Below are 18,798 nucleotides of genomic sequence, written 5' to 3' on the forward strand. Positions count from 1 at the left end.
AATGTAAACCCCTTTTTAACCAAATATCAAGTGCTTTCCACTATACCAGTGTTGGTTTGCAAACTGACCCCTACACACAGAGGGCATTGAGAGGCCAAAGAGGCAGAACATTCCAAATTGGCAGGTGGTGGTTTTAATAAGCAAGGGAACTTACATACAAGGCTTATCCTAGGCAGCCCCAAGAGGACTAGATCTCTGCACCTGCCGGACGCTTACAAGTTTATATGGTGGCCTTAACAGGGTTCACTCATGTATTCAGTCCAGATGGTTTCAACAGCACCTTACTCTCTCAATGCCGTGTCCTTGAAATGCCTCCCTGGCTATGTGAACAATGGGTGGAACACATATTCCAAGAATAGGGGAGGGAGTGAGGAGCCTCTGACTGCCTGGGTCCAGCTCATGGGTCAACGTCCTCCCTGTGACCTCCTCCTACAACTAGTCTTGGCTTAGACTGAGGTGATGGTTGGAAATTTTAAAGAAATTCCTAGGGAGTGTGAGGTAAAATATGTGACTTTGGGATAGTTTATGCAGAGGTAAATATTACACTTTAAATATTACAAATTATGCACATACATATACATGCATATAAAAGGTGTAGGAGGCCCCTGTGTAGTGTGATGACAATTGAATATTCCATAATCATAGTTTACTACCTGCATTGAGAACCTGCTAAGTGGCAGACACTGGGCTACAGGCTGAGGAGAGGTCACAGGCAAGAGAAAGGTAGAACGATCACTGCGATGGAGTTTAGGTACAATAATGAGATAGATAGAGGATACTGTAAAAGAAAGGGGGATTCAGTGAGAAATGGTTATTTTGGGGCTAAACAGTTGCCCCTAGTACTTTTCATGAAATCTTCATTTTAATGAGATGTTTTACTGTTAGAAATATTCTTTTCAAAATGCTGCTTTCCGACTAAGTTTGGGGCAGTTATTCAGGTTTTTCTTCTCCTACTGAATCTCATGGTAACAATCTTACTCATTTAAATGTAATAACCCAAGAAGTATAAAAAGATGAAGATCTGAATGACAATACAGTTAGGAATATTATTCATCATCTTTTCATGAAAGGTCCTTGGCTTTCCTTAGAGAAATTCTGTACAGAATTGTTTGGTGACTGGAGCTATTGGGGGATAATAGTTAAAATGCTATTCTAAGGGAGACATATCATATATACAGAGAAATATATAGATACATGTATAGAAGTACAAAATACATGTATACATATAGCCCATTCTCACTATCAGCAGTTTTTATATTCTATAAAGTTACCACAAATATTAAACTAGCAAAAACAAAACTATTACTCCTAGGAGAAACATAGGGTTAGGCTCCTGTGAAACTCTGGTCATATTTTTTTGTTTTTTTGTTTTTTGTTTTTTTGCGGTACACGGGCCTCTCACTGTTGTGGCCTCTCCCATTGCGGAGCACAGGCTCCGGACACGCAGGCTCAGCGGCCACGGCTCATGGGCCCAGCTGCTCCGCAGCATGTGGGAATCCTCCCAGACTGGGGCACAAACCCGTGTCCCCTGCATCGGCAGGCGGACTCTCAACCTCTGCGCCACCAGGGAAGCTCACATTTTTTTTTTTTTTGAATGATCAGTATATAACCTTCTTTGCTGTGTGAAGATATCTTATTGATTATATATTGTTGATTCCTTAACCTTGAACTCACAGTCAACAGCACTATAACTCAGTGCTGAACAAAACTTGTCTAACTCCTGTATTTTCTCCATAAGGCACATCACAGCCTTCTGGAGCTTAGAACGCTTGACAGCACAGTGGCACTGGGGGCCATTTGAAACAGTGACATCACCAATACAAAGCACAAACATGAGAAGAATGTGGCACTAAATAGACCACGGAGAGAACACACCTGTTTTCAGTATGAGCTCAAACAAGAAAGCAGAGCATTGCCTTGTTTGATCTCACCTGGAAATAGGCACGCCAGGTGACCCCAACTTTCTGCCACTCTGTGCATATCAAATGACTGCAAAAGTGCCATAAGTATAGATTTTGGGGGTTACTGATATATTTTAGCTAGTACATAAATTTTTAAATACAGAATCCACAAATAATGAAGATAGACACACTCTATTCATATCACTTAAAATTTATTTAAAATATAGTAATATCCTCAGTGACAGCAATACACCCTCCCCAACATAGAATGTTTTATTTTTAAGACATATTTTATTTGGAAAGAATTAGCTTAAAGCAGCTCATTTCCCCATTGGATTTACAATGAATAAGAAAGAGTGTTCTGACATAGTCAAGGATATTGCTCAAACTCATTGTCTTTGGCTTCTGATCCCATTTAAAGCTTTCTAGCACTTATCAATCTCTCCAAGGTACTCTGTAACTTAAAGAGGGGGGAGTTAAGTGACTCTCCAGAGGCTTAATGTAAAATTTGATATTTTGTGTTGAAGAATTTGACCTGTGTCTTAACTTCCAATCTGCTCTCAGCACTAAATTATTCAAAAACTATAAAGCAAAAAGACGTGATTCAATAGACAGGTTTTTTTTGGGGGGGGTGGGTTGGGAAGTGTTATTTGTTTTACATTTTGTTCTAACCAAAATCCCAAGGAAATAAGCTAGGATTATTTAATGCCTGCCACATCACTGAGCTATTGCTATGCAAGGGAACATCCTCAAATTCAGTGACTGAAAACATGAACTATTCTCACTTACGTGTCTTTGGGTTGGTTGCGGTTCCTCTGAGCTTGGCTGGGCAATTCTGCTTCCAGCCGCAGGTAAAGGGTCAATGGAAGTGGCTCTGCCCACATAGCTCATCCTCTGGGCAATCCAGGGCTAGGATGGAGACAAGGCAAAAGCAGAAATACGGGGCTTCCCTGGTGGCGCAGTCCGCCTGCCGATGCAGGGGACACGGGTTCGTGCCCCGGTCCGGGAAGATCCCACATGCGGCGGAGCGGCTGGGCCCGTGAGCCATGGCTGCTGAGCCTGCGTGTCCGGAGTCTGTGCTCCGCAATGGGAGAGGCCACAGCAGTGAGAGGCCCACGTACCACAAAAAAAAAAAAAAAAAATTCAATCTCTTTCCAATGGACTGCAAGGCTTTCCCTAACAAGATCTCTCCACCCCTTTCCTGATTTGGCTCCATTTCCTACCATTTCCCCCTTCATTGATTCTACTCCAGTCACGCTGGTCACTTTGCCATTTCTCAAAAAAGTCAGGTAGGTTCCAGTCCTAAAGCCTAAAGCCTGGCTTTTGTACTGGAATTCTCTCCCGGAGTCAATCTTTATGGAAATAGCCATCTATTTACCTCCCTCATCTCTTTCAGTTGTTTGCTGAAATGTCAATGAGCCTTCCTTGACCCCCAATTTAAGACTGAAAACTCCCTCCTCCCTTACTTCATGTCAATTTCTACCCTACAACCCCCCAATCCCTTTATTCTACTATACTTTTTCCTTTCTGCTAACACTTTTAATCTTATAACAAATCATGTAATGTAAAGACATATTATCTACTGCCCATCACCCATTGTTAGAATATAAACTCAAGGAGGTAAGTTCTTAGACTGTGCTGTTTACTATTGTATCCTAAATAGTAAGAAGTGTGTCTGTGACATAACTTGGTAAACATTTGTTGAACCAATGAATGAACTGCTCACAGAGGCAGGGTTTCCATAGTATATAAAGTTTGGAAAAAGACCAATGTGATTTTTGTAATGAATGTGGGATCTACAAATCACTACCTTTGTGACTTTGAGCAAATTAAGAGCCCCAATTTTCTCTGAAGCGGTAAGCAGACTGTCAAGGTCTCATGAAACAACTTTCATTTTGACAGTTTCATGGTAAGTGGAATTCCAGCATCTGGCCTCGGGAGTTTAGCCAAGAACTGGGAGTTTACCAAAGGAGGGACAGTGTTATTTCTGACCATGTGGATTCCAACTACATATTCAAGATTCATTTATAGCTTCTCTTAAAGTGGAAAACTGCCGTTTACAATGAGCCTTCTTCCTTGCCCCTTCCACCGGCAGCCAGTTATTCTTCCTTCAGTCCAAGCGTGTAACACCATCACTTCTCTAATTGCAAGCAGTCACTGTAGCTGCTGGAGGAAGCGGGTGGGGTAAGTTGGCTTTTAGCTAGGTTTAAGGTAGCAGGGAAAGTCTGTTTTGCTGCTGCCATTGCTTGATTGGCATTACAGTTGGGCATGGGAGGGAGGAAGTGTATTAGTTTAGCTTAGCTACAGCTGCCATAACAAAGTACCACAGACCTGTTGGCTTAAACAACAGACATTTATTTTCTCTCAGTCCTGGGGCGAGCAGTCTGAGATCAAGGTGTTGACAGAGTTGATCTCTTCTGAGGCCTTGCACCTTGGCTTGTAGGTAGCTGTCTTTTCCCTGTGTCTTCACATAGTCTTTCTTCTGTGTGTGCTCATGTCTGTCTCTGAGTTCCTTTTTCTTATAAGGACACGTGTGCTCATGTCTGTCTCTGAGTTCCTTTTTCTTATAAGGACACCAGTCATAATGGATGAGGGACAACTCTAATGGCTTCATTTAAACTTAATTACTTCTTTAAAGTCCCTATCTCCAAACATAGTCACATGCTGGGGAACTAGGTTAGGACTCCAATATAAGAATCTTGAGGGGACACACTTAGCTCATACCTGGGAGTCATATGAACGAAGACAACAAGAAATCTATTATTTATGTTTGTTCAAGATGCCATCTCAATACTTCTTTGCTCTCATAAGTAGAGCCATTCTTTGAGTATAAAGGTAAAGTTACTAGGACAAGCGAGCCATGCAGAATGGAAAATACTCATTTGGAGTGTAAGTGGGTGGGTGGGTGTTCACTAAATATTGAAATATACTTTGAGGTATACAGAACCACTTTCAAAATTTCAAAAATGAATAAAGAATAGTTGTAACTGTGAAATAATGGCAAGATTTCTTATTACTAACCCCTTTTCTGTCACAGATAGAATTGTTTCTCTCATATAGCCTGTTTGCCAGTTTTGAGTTCATCCCATATTGCCAAAAAGAGTAAAATTAATATTTCACTGAATAGCTGAGCGAATAGTTGACATAATAATTCACTGAATAGTTGACAATTTAGTCTGTCCTCTTGCTTTTAACAGTATCACATACTGGATAACTAAGGATCAAGTCACAGGGAGCCTATCACTGCAGCCTTCCAGACTGACATCAGACCCTTCTCTAGAACACTTTCCAGACTCATCTTTTCAATGCATCTCCCAAGGATTGTAAAGCCAGCCTGATGAATCTCTCTGGCTAATTTCAATCTGTTATTCTTTCTCATTTAGTATTTGACCTCCTTGATCTCTAGGTCCCAGGAATCTTGTTATTACTTAGCATAATTTTTAAAGCATAAATAAAAATTAATTGTCTTCCTTCTTTTAAAAATATAATATTTTCTATTTACTATCACATTCTTAGATATCTACCTTGTATGAACAATATGTTTTTGATATTTACTGTAAACATTCAAAACAATTACTCTGAGTCTCATATATCATCATTCTGGGGCAGAGAACTCCACAGGTTTTTATAGGGTCATTTTAAATCACATAGTTTATTCTGAAGCTAAGGGCTCTAATTATTCAGTCCCCATGATTCTCCATATTTCATTGTCTGCCACATGTGAGGATTGATATTTCTGAGTGGGAACTCTCAGTGGGTTTTTTTTTTTTTTTTGGCCAGGAGTTAGTAAACCATGTCCTGGAACCAAATTTTTGTCAGCTGCCTGATTTTGTCAATAAAGTTTAATTGGAACACAGCCATACCTATTCATTTACATACATAGAGTTGAGTAGTTGAAGAAGAGACTGCAGGCTTATAAAGCCTAAAATATTTATTGTCTCTTTACAGAAGAAGTCTGTCAATCCCCATGTTATGAAAAAGGTTACAATAAATATGACAATCTCTATTTTTATTATATGTGGTTAGACAACATCTAAGTGGGCATAGACTCTCACTGGAACTATTTTTATCCTTAATGCATTGTAATCCTAGTTGATGCCTTTAAAAAATTTCCTGAATTTACTTCTTTGCCGTAAACTTTTGAGATCAGTTTGTACAGATTTGTCTATCAATGGTCATTATTGTCATTGAAATGCATTTTGTCTAAAAAAATGCATTTAACATTTAGTGTGTTAATGTAGCTCTAACAGTATGACTTCTAAGTTTACTATGGAATACTCAGTTTTTATATGTTTACTTTCATATTTTAATTATGTTTTTATTCTTTCAGTGTCGATTTTGTTTGGAGTTGGGTGCTAAGATGTAAACTGACTGGTAAGTGACAACACGTTTCTTAATATGATGCATTTTTTTTTTAATAGAAATAGATATTCTGGTACCCTGGCCCTCAAAGCTTTAAACCAAGAGCCATGATTTATGGGGATTGGAATATTCTGTTCTCTTCCTGTAGGTGTGCAGATAAGGTATCTACAGAAATACTTTTTTTGTTGTTTGTTTTTTCATCCCTCACTGAATAATATGAAATGTAAAACAGTTCAGTCTGAAAAGTGGCAAAAATAATTGAATTAATGATTTATAGAACATTTAATGTTTGTGTCATCATGACATAAATTATATTTTAAAGGAAAATAAGGGTTCATATGAATAATGGGAAAGAAGAAAAATAGGGAAACTAACTTGAGAGGAACTGTGGATTGTTAATTTCTATAAACAATGTAATTTGCATGGATTTTATATTTTTTAAACTTTTTAGCACTGCATGAAAAATATGGAATGTCTGAAATTCTTCTCATATATGGCTTAGAAATATGGAAATGAATGATCCATTCTTGCTCTAGAATATGAATGGGATGAAGTATTGTTTCTTTTGTGCATCAAAGTAATAAACTCTTGTCAGAAAATGTTAGGTTTTCAGATATTGTAGCGTGCACATTTAATAATCAAGTTTACAAGAACTTGTTAATTTTATCTGGGGTTCAATTTCAAACTGAGTATTTTCTGAGAGTTAATTTAATAATTTTAATGACAGATGGTATTTTCTGTTGTTACTCATGTAGCGTTCAAGTTGAAATAACAATAATTGTGAAGCCACAGGTTTTATGATGAACCGGGGTAAATCTAGTTTCTTTCTTGGTAAATAATTTAGATGGTCTGTGGATCTACACTCCTTATGGATCTATGTAACTTAGCTGAGAAGCAGTACAACAGGAAGAATTTTATTCTTGACTTAAGTGTATAATAAATCAGGTGGGTTTTTCTACGGGGAATTGTTGGTGTTTGCATCTCTCTATTACTTCATTGAATAATGTAAGATATCTTGTGAGAGCCATTGGAAATACAATTACATATAATTTTTAATTATGATTTAGAAATTGGAATTTATATAACATCTATATATGGTATTTTCCTTTTGGACAGACAGCTTAACAATACATTTTTAATCATCTCTTTTGAGGATGCAAGAGGAAATATTATTATAGGAGTCAAAATATAATACTGCTTATTCTATACCACCTAACCTGCTCGTTATCATTTTATAATAGTTGATTTGCTCCCATAGCATTTCTCTTTTACATATTTATTTTGTAAGTGAGACAATGCTGTCTGATATGACCACAGGCAAATATGATAATGTGGAATTACAACCCACATTATATGTATCAGTTGAGAACATGCTGAAATAAAAGCATTATGAATTTTTAAAAGTGGCCCATGAAAACCTAGAAAAATTAGAATGAATAAAAGGAGAATGCAAATAAATTAAATCAATAAATATAAAATATAGGAGTTACAAAGTGAGAGACCACTATTATGTACAAAGTGGAGTATTTTGATGTGAAAATGCTATCCATAAAGTAGACGTTTAGGGTATCTGGTGATATGTTTGGTTGTTGAGTATATTTTAATATTAATGTATTTAAATAAAATATATGATATGTGTTGCTGCGTCTTTCTTGAAAATGTGCCACATGAATTTGTCATCTTAACTAGGAACTATCTAATTGGCAGTTATATTAGAGGGAATCATAGTATAGGAGACTGCAGAAAAATGCTATAAAGGGTCTCTTGAAATTTAGTCTGGGAAGAACTAGTCATTAACTAGCCGTGTTGGTAAAGTTGAACAGCCATTTAATGGGTCCAAAGAAGCAGCCTTGGGTTTTGATTCCTTCACTTCTCACCTCTCAAAAGGACAACATATTTAGTACTGGTATTTTCATATTTTATTTAACACCACAATAAAGCATTCATAAGGAATATATAAATCTATATGTTAAATCAGGACAAAAATAATGGTTTATTTGTGGTACTGAACTCGAAACATGAGAAACTGACACATATGATTCAAATACTTCATATGGATGAAGGAGCATGTCTAACTTTTATAAGTAAGCATCTATTTCCCAAACAATTATAAAATGATGAATTCAGATGTGAAGAACGGTTGTATCAAAGTCTTACTCTCAAGTCTGAAATGACTCCCTCTTGCAATGTAAGAATTTATAACTGGCTTGGATATTCTTTCTGATATATAAACCCTGATGAACAAGAAAATCATTTGTCTAAAGTAGTTTGTTAGCATTTCCCAAGCACACAACTCTTACTAAAATTTGTTTTCTTGATAATGTCACATATCAATTAAAAGTCCAAAAAGATATATGGATTCACTAAAATAATCAGCACTGTTTCAGGTTGACATTTGTCATTAAAAATTATGACTGAAAGCATAATTTAGATGTTGATACCTACTGTAAATGAGTAAAAGTTTACTTGTAAGTGAAATGTTGTAGCTATATAATGTCTCATGGCTGTAAGGTCTACGAGGATAGAGACTCTGGTTTACTATTGAACAGAAAGTACTTGAACAGAAAGTACTTGGAATATAATGGACCTTAATAAGTATCTGTTGATTTAATAAATTAATCAGTAATATTTTTGAGGGTAAGACTCTGGGTAAATAGAGAATTTTATTATTATTATTGTTTTAATTATAGTATGTGCAAAACAGCATCCTTGGATTTGGTAAAGGAACAGTATTGCCTATGATTAAAAGCAAGGACCCTGGATCTAGAATTTCCGGTTGATAATTCTGGCTTATACAAAGTATATAACCTGTGCCTCTCTATGTTACATTTTCATCATCTCCAAGTACTGAATGAATGAATCCTTGTACTGTGCTTAAAGATGTTCCTATCACACAGTAAGCATTGTGTACTTATTAGTGATTATTATTACTGTTTTTATTGTGGCTATTGTTAGAAGTCAGACGTCTTCTATGCTTCATGGGCTCATATTGTAGTAGGAAAAATACATAAACAAAACTAACTCTAATGCTATAAAATATGATACATTTCAGAAACTTGAAATGGAAAGAATACGTAATGAGTGAGAATTTGGAATTGTTTCATGCCTGGCCCTGAATGATGTCACATTATTGTGAAATTTCTTATGCATATGTCAGCATCAGAAGATACCAAGGGCAGCATTCTGGGGAAGATGAACAGTGGAGAGTAGTTAAACTAAAGAGGCTTGGACAATAAACAAAATGGCTGTAACCCTAAATGGCTTTTAAATATTAATTAATTTACTAACTAAATATCCTGTTGTCAAAAAATAATCATTTTATGTCATTTCTTACTATCATTTACTCTTTAACTTGGCTTTCAAGGGCATTCAATGTCAAGGCCCAACACACCTCTCCAACCTTATCTTCCAGCATTCTTTACCTACCAGTCCAGTTTTATGTCCCAGCCATCGTTTTTTCTCTTTTTTCCTGAACACCACTGTATTTTTGTATATTTTACCTCTACCTCAAAGGCTCTTATAACTGCTCCTGCACAGGACAAAATTCTAGCCTTCTATAAAATTCCTTTTTCCAAATGTTGTTTCCTTTATAAAGCTTTTCCTGACTTTCTGTGTAATTTCAAGTTTAGCAGACAGACCAAATACACACACATACACACCCCACAATGCAGAGTGGTGGATTAAATTCTCAATTTATTTAATCAAGGATAGAGAATCTTATGAGAAATGAGTTTGGCCACCCAGAACTGGAACAGATGCAGTCTATTTCAGTAGTATTCCCTTGGCTCCCAAATCCCTAAGGAGTAGGGGCTGGCATGCCTCTGCCAGTGATACTGTCCACGTACAGTAGAGTCTTGTCTTGCTGATTGGAGAGGCTTAATTTCTTACTGGGCTATGGTCCTTACTTAATTGATGTTTTCATTACAATCCATGAAGAATTATACATACAATCTATATGCTTCCATTTAAGGGAAAAATTGATTCCTGCCTTTTGAACTAATCTCAGTGACAGTGAAGGGGTTTCATCAACTAGGGAAAGTGGGAATACGGTTCTGAGTAGCTGCATTGAGGGTGCCAACACTGCAGAAAACTTTTTAAAAATGTCTCTACACAATATTAGATTTTTCATCTTCTAGCTCCCATAACATTTTCTTTCTACTATGAGCCAGGCTGTAGGCTGGGGATGCAAACCAGTAGATGAGATACAGTCTGGTCTTCATGGAGTCGTGGTACAGTAGACAACACAGAGCAATAGTCAGCTAATTTGATAAACTTGGCAGTAACTGAGGTGTCCTTTGTTAGGTGGAAGAATAACAAAACTGTGGTGTACCTGGGCAATAGAGTATTATTTAGTGCTAAGATGAAATGAGCTATCAAGCCACAAAAAGACATGGAGAGACCTTAAATGCACATTACTAAGTGAAAAAAGTCAATGTTGAAAGAATACATACTATATGATTTCAATATATAACGTTGTGGAAAAGGCAAAACTATGGAGACAGTAAAAAGATCAGTGGTTGCCAGGGGTGGGGCAGGGGCAGGGTGCATAGGAAGAGCACAGAGGATTTTTAGGGGAATGAAAATACTCTGTCTGATACCATATGATGAATACATTTTTCCAAACCATAGAATGTTCAAGCAAGAGTGAACCCTAATGTAAACTGTGGACTTTGAGTGATGATGATGTGTCAGTGTAGGTTCATCAGTGGTAAAGTAAATATTCCACCCTGGTGGGGGATGTAGATAATGTGAGAGTCTGTGCAGTGTGTGGGTAGAGGGTATAACGGCTTTCTTTGCATTTTCTCAATTTTGCTGTGAACCTAAAACTGCTCTAAAAAAAACCTAAGTCTTAAATAAAATAAAAAATAAAGAAAAGTATTTTTAAAAACAAAAACAAAGAAACCAGCTAATTTGAATGATAATCTGTGTCACCACAGCGGCAAGTACTGAGTACTATGAGAGTATGTAAATAGGACATCTAATTCATTGTAGAGAAATGAGAGGTACCTTGGAGAAGGTGACACTTGAGATGTTGGTATGAGTTAACTAGGTAAAGAGGTTGGAAAGAACATTCCAATCAGATAGAATACCATTTTAAAGGGCCCTTAAATATGAGTACTATATATCCAGGGAGCGGCATATAATTCAGCATTCTGGTCTCTGTCTAACTAAGAGCACGTCAATGGTACAGGGCATTTTTGTGCTTTAGGGTCCAACTCATAGTATCTCCTAGTTCTGCAATTTTTTTTTGATGAATTACTTATTGTGGTCATATCACTGCATTGGGTGTTACATCTAAAAAATGAACGTCTTGATTCACTTACAATATTTTACTTAGACACATATGTGCCCTGAGTGTGTGTGTATGTGTGTATTAGAGGGATAGGTAGGTAGCTAAGGGGAGGGGGGGGGAGTGAGAGAGAGAGAGAGAGAGAGAAAGAGAGACAGAGACAAAGATGTGGAGGCATTTAGGCATCTTCTAAGGCTTCAGATCACTAAAAATAATTTGGCCACGTGGTCACGTTGTTTTGTGTGTGTTTTCACAATCTGCACATGTTTCTGGAAAACTTTCCTTTGAGGAATGCCACTTTTATCAGTGACGTTTGAGTGATTATCTTAATTGACTTATAGCACGTTGATTTATGTGAAACGCTTTTTTAGGCACTCAATAAATGCTTGTTGACTGACTGACTTTCACAAACATTTAAGATAAGAATGATGTATGTAGTGAAGTCATTTTGCCAACAGAAAACGAACTGGGTGCCAGGATTTGTATGCATTGTAAATCATAAGGACATGAAGGTCTAGCAGCTGACCGGAAGAAGCACACAGATGCACTTTTCCAAGCAACAGATTCACTTTTCTATAGCGTATGGCTGAGAAAAAGGCTTCAGGCAGGACCAAACAGTTCTTGAGACTGACAATAGTGTAAATCCACACTATTTGATACATTTTTGTAGCATCATAAAGGGTGCCATGAAATGGTATCTCCATATCATAGACATAATAGATGAGAGCACACACTTTGGAATTAGACAGTCCTGGCTGGAGTTGACATTCACCTTCATAGTAACCATCTGTGTAACTTTTGAGCATGTCTTTTAATTTTTATAAGAATTGGTTTGTATAGTATGTTGAATAATGCCCAACCCTCCCTGACAAGATGTCCATATACTAATCCCTGAAACCTGTAAATACATTGCCTGAGATGCTAAAATGGACTTTATAGTTGTGATTATGTTAAGGGTCTTGGGGAGGTTATTCTGCATTATCTGGATGGGCCCAATGTAATTACAAGAGTCCTTAGAAGAGGTCCAAGTCAGATATGGAGATGACATTACAGAAGCAGAGGTAGGAGTGATGCAGGACTGGGAGCCCAAGGGATGCAGGCAACCTCTAGAAGATGGAAAATGCAAGGCAACTCCTGTAGTTTAGTCATCTAAAAATAGGCATAATAGAGACCTCCCTAATAGGGTTATACTGTGATAGTTAACATAAAAGAGCATTAAGCAATATAGACTATAGGATTCAAAGAATGTAGAGACCAAGCATGCCTCCAGTGCTTGAGATTTTTCCTTTTTCACATAATTAAGCTTTTCAGTCTACACTTTAGCTAAGCATTTTGCCTTGTAAATTGAACTTACTTATTTCATAATGTAAAGAGTAATTTTACTTACCATGGGAAGAATAGTAGAACAACCAGGAATGAGGGGGAGAGGGGTGAGGGGGGAGAGAGAGAGAGAGAGAGAAGAGAGAAGGGAAGAGAGGAAAGAAGGTGGCATTTATCTGTCTCCCATCATACCCTGTTCTTGCCCCTATCATAGCATTTACCAGGGTTTAATTTTACTTCCTGTTTACTTGTCTGTATACCTCTTTAACTAGACTTTCAAGGGCCTTTAATGTCAAAGTCCAACCCACCTCTCCAATTTTATCTTCCAACATTCTCCATCTACCAGTACAATTTTATTTTATGTTCTAGCAAGTCAACATATTATGCTATTAAATTTCTCATACATTATTTTAAAAACAACCTTAAAAGAGGTGCCATTTTCCCCATTGTTAAACACAGATGTTGTAATTTACCTGAAAACCTAAATTTAATATGACTGTTGAAATGATAGTAAACTGACTCACAACAACCGAAAACCACAAGGCAGCACTAGCGCTTGGCTGGACTCAAGGACTCAAACTGGGCATCAGGAACAGGTCTTACCCTCATCCCACCTCTGCCTTGCTCTCCTTTATATAATCTTTCTTTACAGGTTGGCTCTAACCACATGTTCACAGCTGCACTTTGAGGCTGATATCCTACCAGCCTGGCAACACCCATGGCAAGAAAACCACTCTTTTAATTGTTCTGGCCCAAGCCTTAAGCTGATGGGTCCATCATGCACAAATCTGAGGAGGAGGTGAATTACTTGATTGATTTGGACAATGGGTCCATGCTCGAGCTGGAACATCAAGGAATGGTTGAAATGTATAAACCATTGATGATATGATTTTTCTTCATTTCAGAAATAAAATTTTTTGGTTGTGTAGAGGATGTATCAAGAGAGAATATGGCACACCAATAAGGAGGTTTTGCAATAGTAGGTAACAGAGGACAAGGGCTGTCTTCTAGACTCATTAAACAGAAATCAGTCATCAGGGATCCTGGAGAAAAATCCAGAATTTATTTCCTTACTTTATGGTTGAAACAGGACAGAAGAGGAGAAATGAATTGTTCAAGGTCACATACCCAATTCAGACATATAATCTTTGTTTCTTGCCTTGCAAATATGTCTTCTCTCCTTTATATATTATTAAGGAAACCAACACGTACCTGCTCAGTTTTTCTGGGGGGAAGCAGGTTTTCAGTTTTAAATGATTAGGACTTATCAAACCAGATTGGTTCCTCAAGGTCTAAGTCACCATGGGTATCCATTTTTCTATGGGTAAAACCCCTTTCTCCCAGCCAAAAGCTCAGAATCACCTTTGGCTTGAGAGTGTTACTCACTTAGAAACTTTGAAACCAGCTTGAGATGATTTTATTTTTGTCTAAGATCCCACATTGCTTTTTTTTTTTCTTTTTTTAACATTTTTATTAGAGTATAATTGCTTTACAATGGTGTGTTAGTTTCTGCTTTATAACAAAGTGAATCAGTTATACATGTACGTATGTTCCCATATCTCTTCCCTCTTGCGTCTCCCTCCCTCCCACCCTCCCTATCCCACCCCTCTAGGTGGTCACCAAGCACCGAGCTGATCTCCCTGTGCTATGCGGCTGCTTCCCACTAGCTATCTATTTTACATTTGGTAGTGTATATATGACCATGCCTCTCTCTCGCTTTGTCACAGCTTACCCTTCCCCCTCTCCATATCCTCAAGTCCATTCTCTGGTAGGTCTGTGTCTTTATTCCCATCTTACCCCTAGGTTCTTCATGACCTTTTTCTCCCCTTAGATTCCATATATATATGTTAGCATACGGTATTTGTTTTTCTCTTTCTGACTTACTTCACTCTGTATGACAGACTCTACGTCCATCCACCTCACTACAAATATCACAATTTCGTTTCTTTTTATGGCTGAGTAATATTCCATTTTATATATGTGCCACATCTTCTTTATCCATTCATCCGATGATGGACACTTAGGTTGCTTCCATGTCCTGGCTATAGTAAATAGAGCTGCAGTAAACATTTTGGTACATGACTCTTTTTGAATTATGGTTTTCTCAGCCCACATTGCTTTTGAAATTTTGGCTGAGTCCAAAGTCTAAACAATAATTCAAATTCATCCATGCAACAAATATTTCCTTAATATCTACTATGGCCGGAGACTGGGCAAGGTTAGGGAGACACTGTGATGGATAAGCTAGTTCAAGGACTCAAAGATTCTGAAGAGCTATACAGACAAGTAAACGGGAAGTAAAATTGAACCCTGGTAAATGCTATGATAGAGGCAAGAGCAGGGTACGATGGGAGACAGAGCAAGGACCGCTACTGGGTGTTGCTGGAAGGGAAGGTATAGAGTTGGTCAGCAAAGACAATGGGATAGTTTTTTGGTTATTTTTTTAAGTCAGTAAATAGGCCTAAAAGACATCAAGGAATTGGAGAGATGATAGGAGGAGGAGCCATAAACAGGACCTAGAATAGCAATATTCACAAAGGCATGTGATAAAAGGGAAGCTAAAACAAGTTTGACATGTCTGAAGCATAAAGTGGCATTTGAAGGGTTTAGGGTAGATATAGTGGAGAGTGGAAAGACTGAAGAGATAAATAGGGACCAGGAAGAAAGGATCTGGAAAAGCGTGGAAAGGAGTTTGTACTTTATTTGGGACATGCAAGGATTTGCACTGCAAAGGGGAACACAATCAAACTTCTGATTTTGAAAATAGGTCTCTGTCAATAAAGTAGTCACTGAATTTGGAGAAAGGTGAGACTAAGAAAGGGAGTTCAAATAGTAGGCTGTCCAACCTAATTAAGTATGGTTATGAATCAAGACTAATAAATACAGGTATATTTGCTTTCAAAATTTGTAAGCAAGAATTAAAAATAAGATGATACGTTAAGGCACCCAGTTTGCATATTTTGTCAGTTTGAAATTAAGTAATGGATAAAGATATTACTTAAATACCAAATATAGACATGCATGCCATGAACCAGAATACATGCTAGGGTCTGGTGATACTTAAAGATGTTTAAAGTTCCTGCTCTTATGTCATCCTAACAAGGGAATAAAATTGTGATAAAATTACTACTTCATAAGACTATAGAAGCATTTCTGATAGAATAATTAACTTATCCTGCATAGAAGGAATGGGAAAACTCCACAGAAAAGGCAATTGAGCTTCATCTTGAAATATTTTGTCTAGAAGATAAAGAATACAAAAAGATATTAGAACCAAAACATGAATAAGACATGAACTAAAACATGAAGTCATGAATAGTTTTTAATATCTAATGAACAGCAAATAAACAGGTATAGTAGTGAAGGTGCAAGGGTGCAAGAATGAGAGAGTGGTGCAGAAGAGATCCCAAACCACAGCCTAAGGAGTTAAGATATTTTCTCTTAGACAATAGGAAGTTATCTATGTTTTATCATGATAGTGACATGCTCAGATCTATATACTTGAGAGAAACAGTGCCAGGAATGAAGAAAGTGTATAATATATAAAAGCGTAGCCAAAACAAGAGCCAAAGGCCATTGGTCAAGAGGTCTAAGTCAGTGGTTCCTAACTCTTCAAGATGGAAGTCCATTCTAAATGTATTTCCCCCCCCATATTCCCACTTGGTGGCAGCTGTACTTGCCCTTATGGAAACTACATTAAGTTTCATGTGCACATATGCCTCCAGAGACCTCTTACAATAACTCTGGGGCTCCTCAGTGATTTGAAGAGTGATGACTTAGCACTGATAGAGTTTGATAGGTTTGCAACTGAATCAGGACAATGATAATGAAGATGCAGATTGAGAATTATTCCAAGGGAAGAATTAGAGGACGTTGGAGCAGTAGCCTGGGTAAGAGATGGTATGGCTTGGCTTAGGATGGTATTAGAGATGCACAGATAGAAGTCAAACTGGAAGTATATTTTGAAGGGAAAGCTGACAGAATGTTGATTGGAGTTGAGTCATAAACTTGAGAAATGAACAACTTGGTGAGTCATGGGGTCTTATGTTATGTTAGGGATCACTGGGGTGTAGAATAGGAATCCAGAGTTGAGTATCACCATTACTCTCTATTTGCTTTCTCCTGTGTATGGTTAGTTTTATTGTCTGTCTTCCCACTATAAAACGAGTTTAATACAAACAAGGACATTGCCCTACTTCATACAAACAAGGACATCGCCCTACTTCTAACGATTACCATACAGCGAGGCTCACAGTAGGTACTAAATATTTGTTGAATAAGTGGATTTACCAGAGCCTCTCTGCTTTTATGTTTTGTTATATGTTGGGTAATGTTAGGAGTGAAGTTTCTAGAAACAGACTGGGTTCAAAACTTAGTTTCTCACTAAATAGCTACTCACTAGCTATTTAACTCTGGGCTACTTCATCTTAGCCTCAGTTTCTTCATCAATAACAGCAGCAACAATGATAACAATAGACTAATAATAGTCCAGCCTCATAAAATTCTGGTGGTTAAATAAATTAGTAAATAGAAAGCAATTAGAATAGTGTCTGGTAAGTGGTTAAGTGTTCAGGGAATGCTACCTATTAAAAATCATTATTTGAAGAAAACCTCCAGGTAAAAATATGTTTGAAAGATTTTATCTCTGTGAAAGGATATTTTCTTGGTTAAATAATAATTACAAAGCACGCTGCACTTGAGACACTTTTATATACACTAATTATCCTTTTTAGATATTTGGGTACTGGCCTGGTTTAATAGCAAAAAAAAAATAAACTGTAGCGGCAGTGGCAGGGTGCTAAATCTGGCTTCTGGGTTTTACGAGTGTGTAGAAGTGCAGGTACCAGTGGTGGGTTGGAGGCATAGAGGACAGATAGAGAAGTATGACTCAGAGGCCATCATTGGTGAGTTTTTAACTGTGATTTAAAGGTAGTCCAAATTGAGTTTATGTCCATTTTTAATACCATCTCCTATAGGAGTTTTCTATTTTGTTTTGTTCACAGCAATTTAATTGTTTCTGAGACTTTGAGTCTTGTGAGAAGACTTGTGAGTCTCGTAGTGCTTGGACCCAGTGTCTCCAAGTGGAGAGTTTATCCCTAGCTATCCATCCCACGCTGCATACGCTATGCCATCCATCTCCATGAATACCAGGAGAGGCTTCGGGGTCTTTGCCCCTCTGAGAAATTGTGTGACACACCTGCTATTCCTTAGAAAATGAAACTCTTGAGATAAATGTTTGATGTGCTCTCATCTTCTTTATAGTTCTCATTTCTCTAAATATGCATTGGTAGAGAAATCTCTGAAGCAGAAAGGTGAGTCACCTTACAAAGCCAGTGACTGCAAGGACGATTACTCTTCTTTGCCCTGCAGGTCATTTATTATGGGTGAGAGAAACCTCACCCCATAACCAGACTATGTGCTATTAATTCAAAGGGCTTTGAAGTTGGTTTTTGTGCAGATGCTGACAATTCTTATGACCAATATGAAATTTTGTGACTCTGAGCAACTGAAATTCTCCATGCAAATATTTAAGTAAGTCTGATGACCTAGGATGAGTTCCTAGAACATTGGATCTTAGAAACATGACATTTCAGACAAATCATTTTTAACTGACTGAAAAAAATAATAACCATGACATTTAATGCCTGCTGTGTGCCAATTCTACCATGTAATTTTTATAATTCTAGTTTTAAAGGTAAAAATAGCTGGAGCCTAGAGTGGTGAAATATCTTGCTCAAAACCATAAAGCTAAATTTAGATCTTGATCTCAAACCCAGGAACATCTTCGTGCAACTCAGGCTTTTTCTGTTGTATCTAGTCTCCTCTCAAATTATTTTAGATGGGGCACATGAGGGACTTTTGTCAGTCACAGAAGCTGTGTGGATTCTGCAAAGGATCTCTGGGCTGTCTACTGGAATCCTTGAT

This window comes from Phocoena phocoena, chromosome 8 (genome assembly GCF_963924675.1).
Source record: "Phocoena phocoena chromosome 8, mPhoPho1.1, whole genome shotgun sequence".
Classification (NCBI taxonomy): Eukaryota; Metazoa; Chordata; class Mammalia; order Artiodactyla; family Phocoenidae; genus Phocoena; species Phocoena phocoena.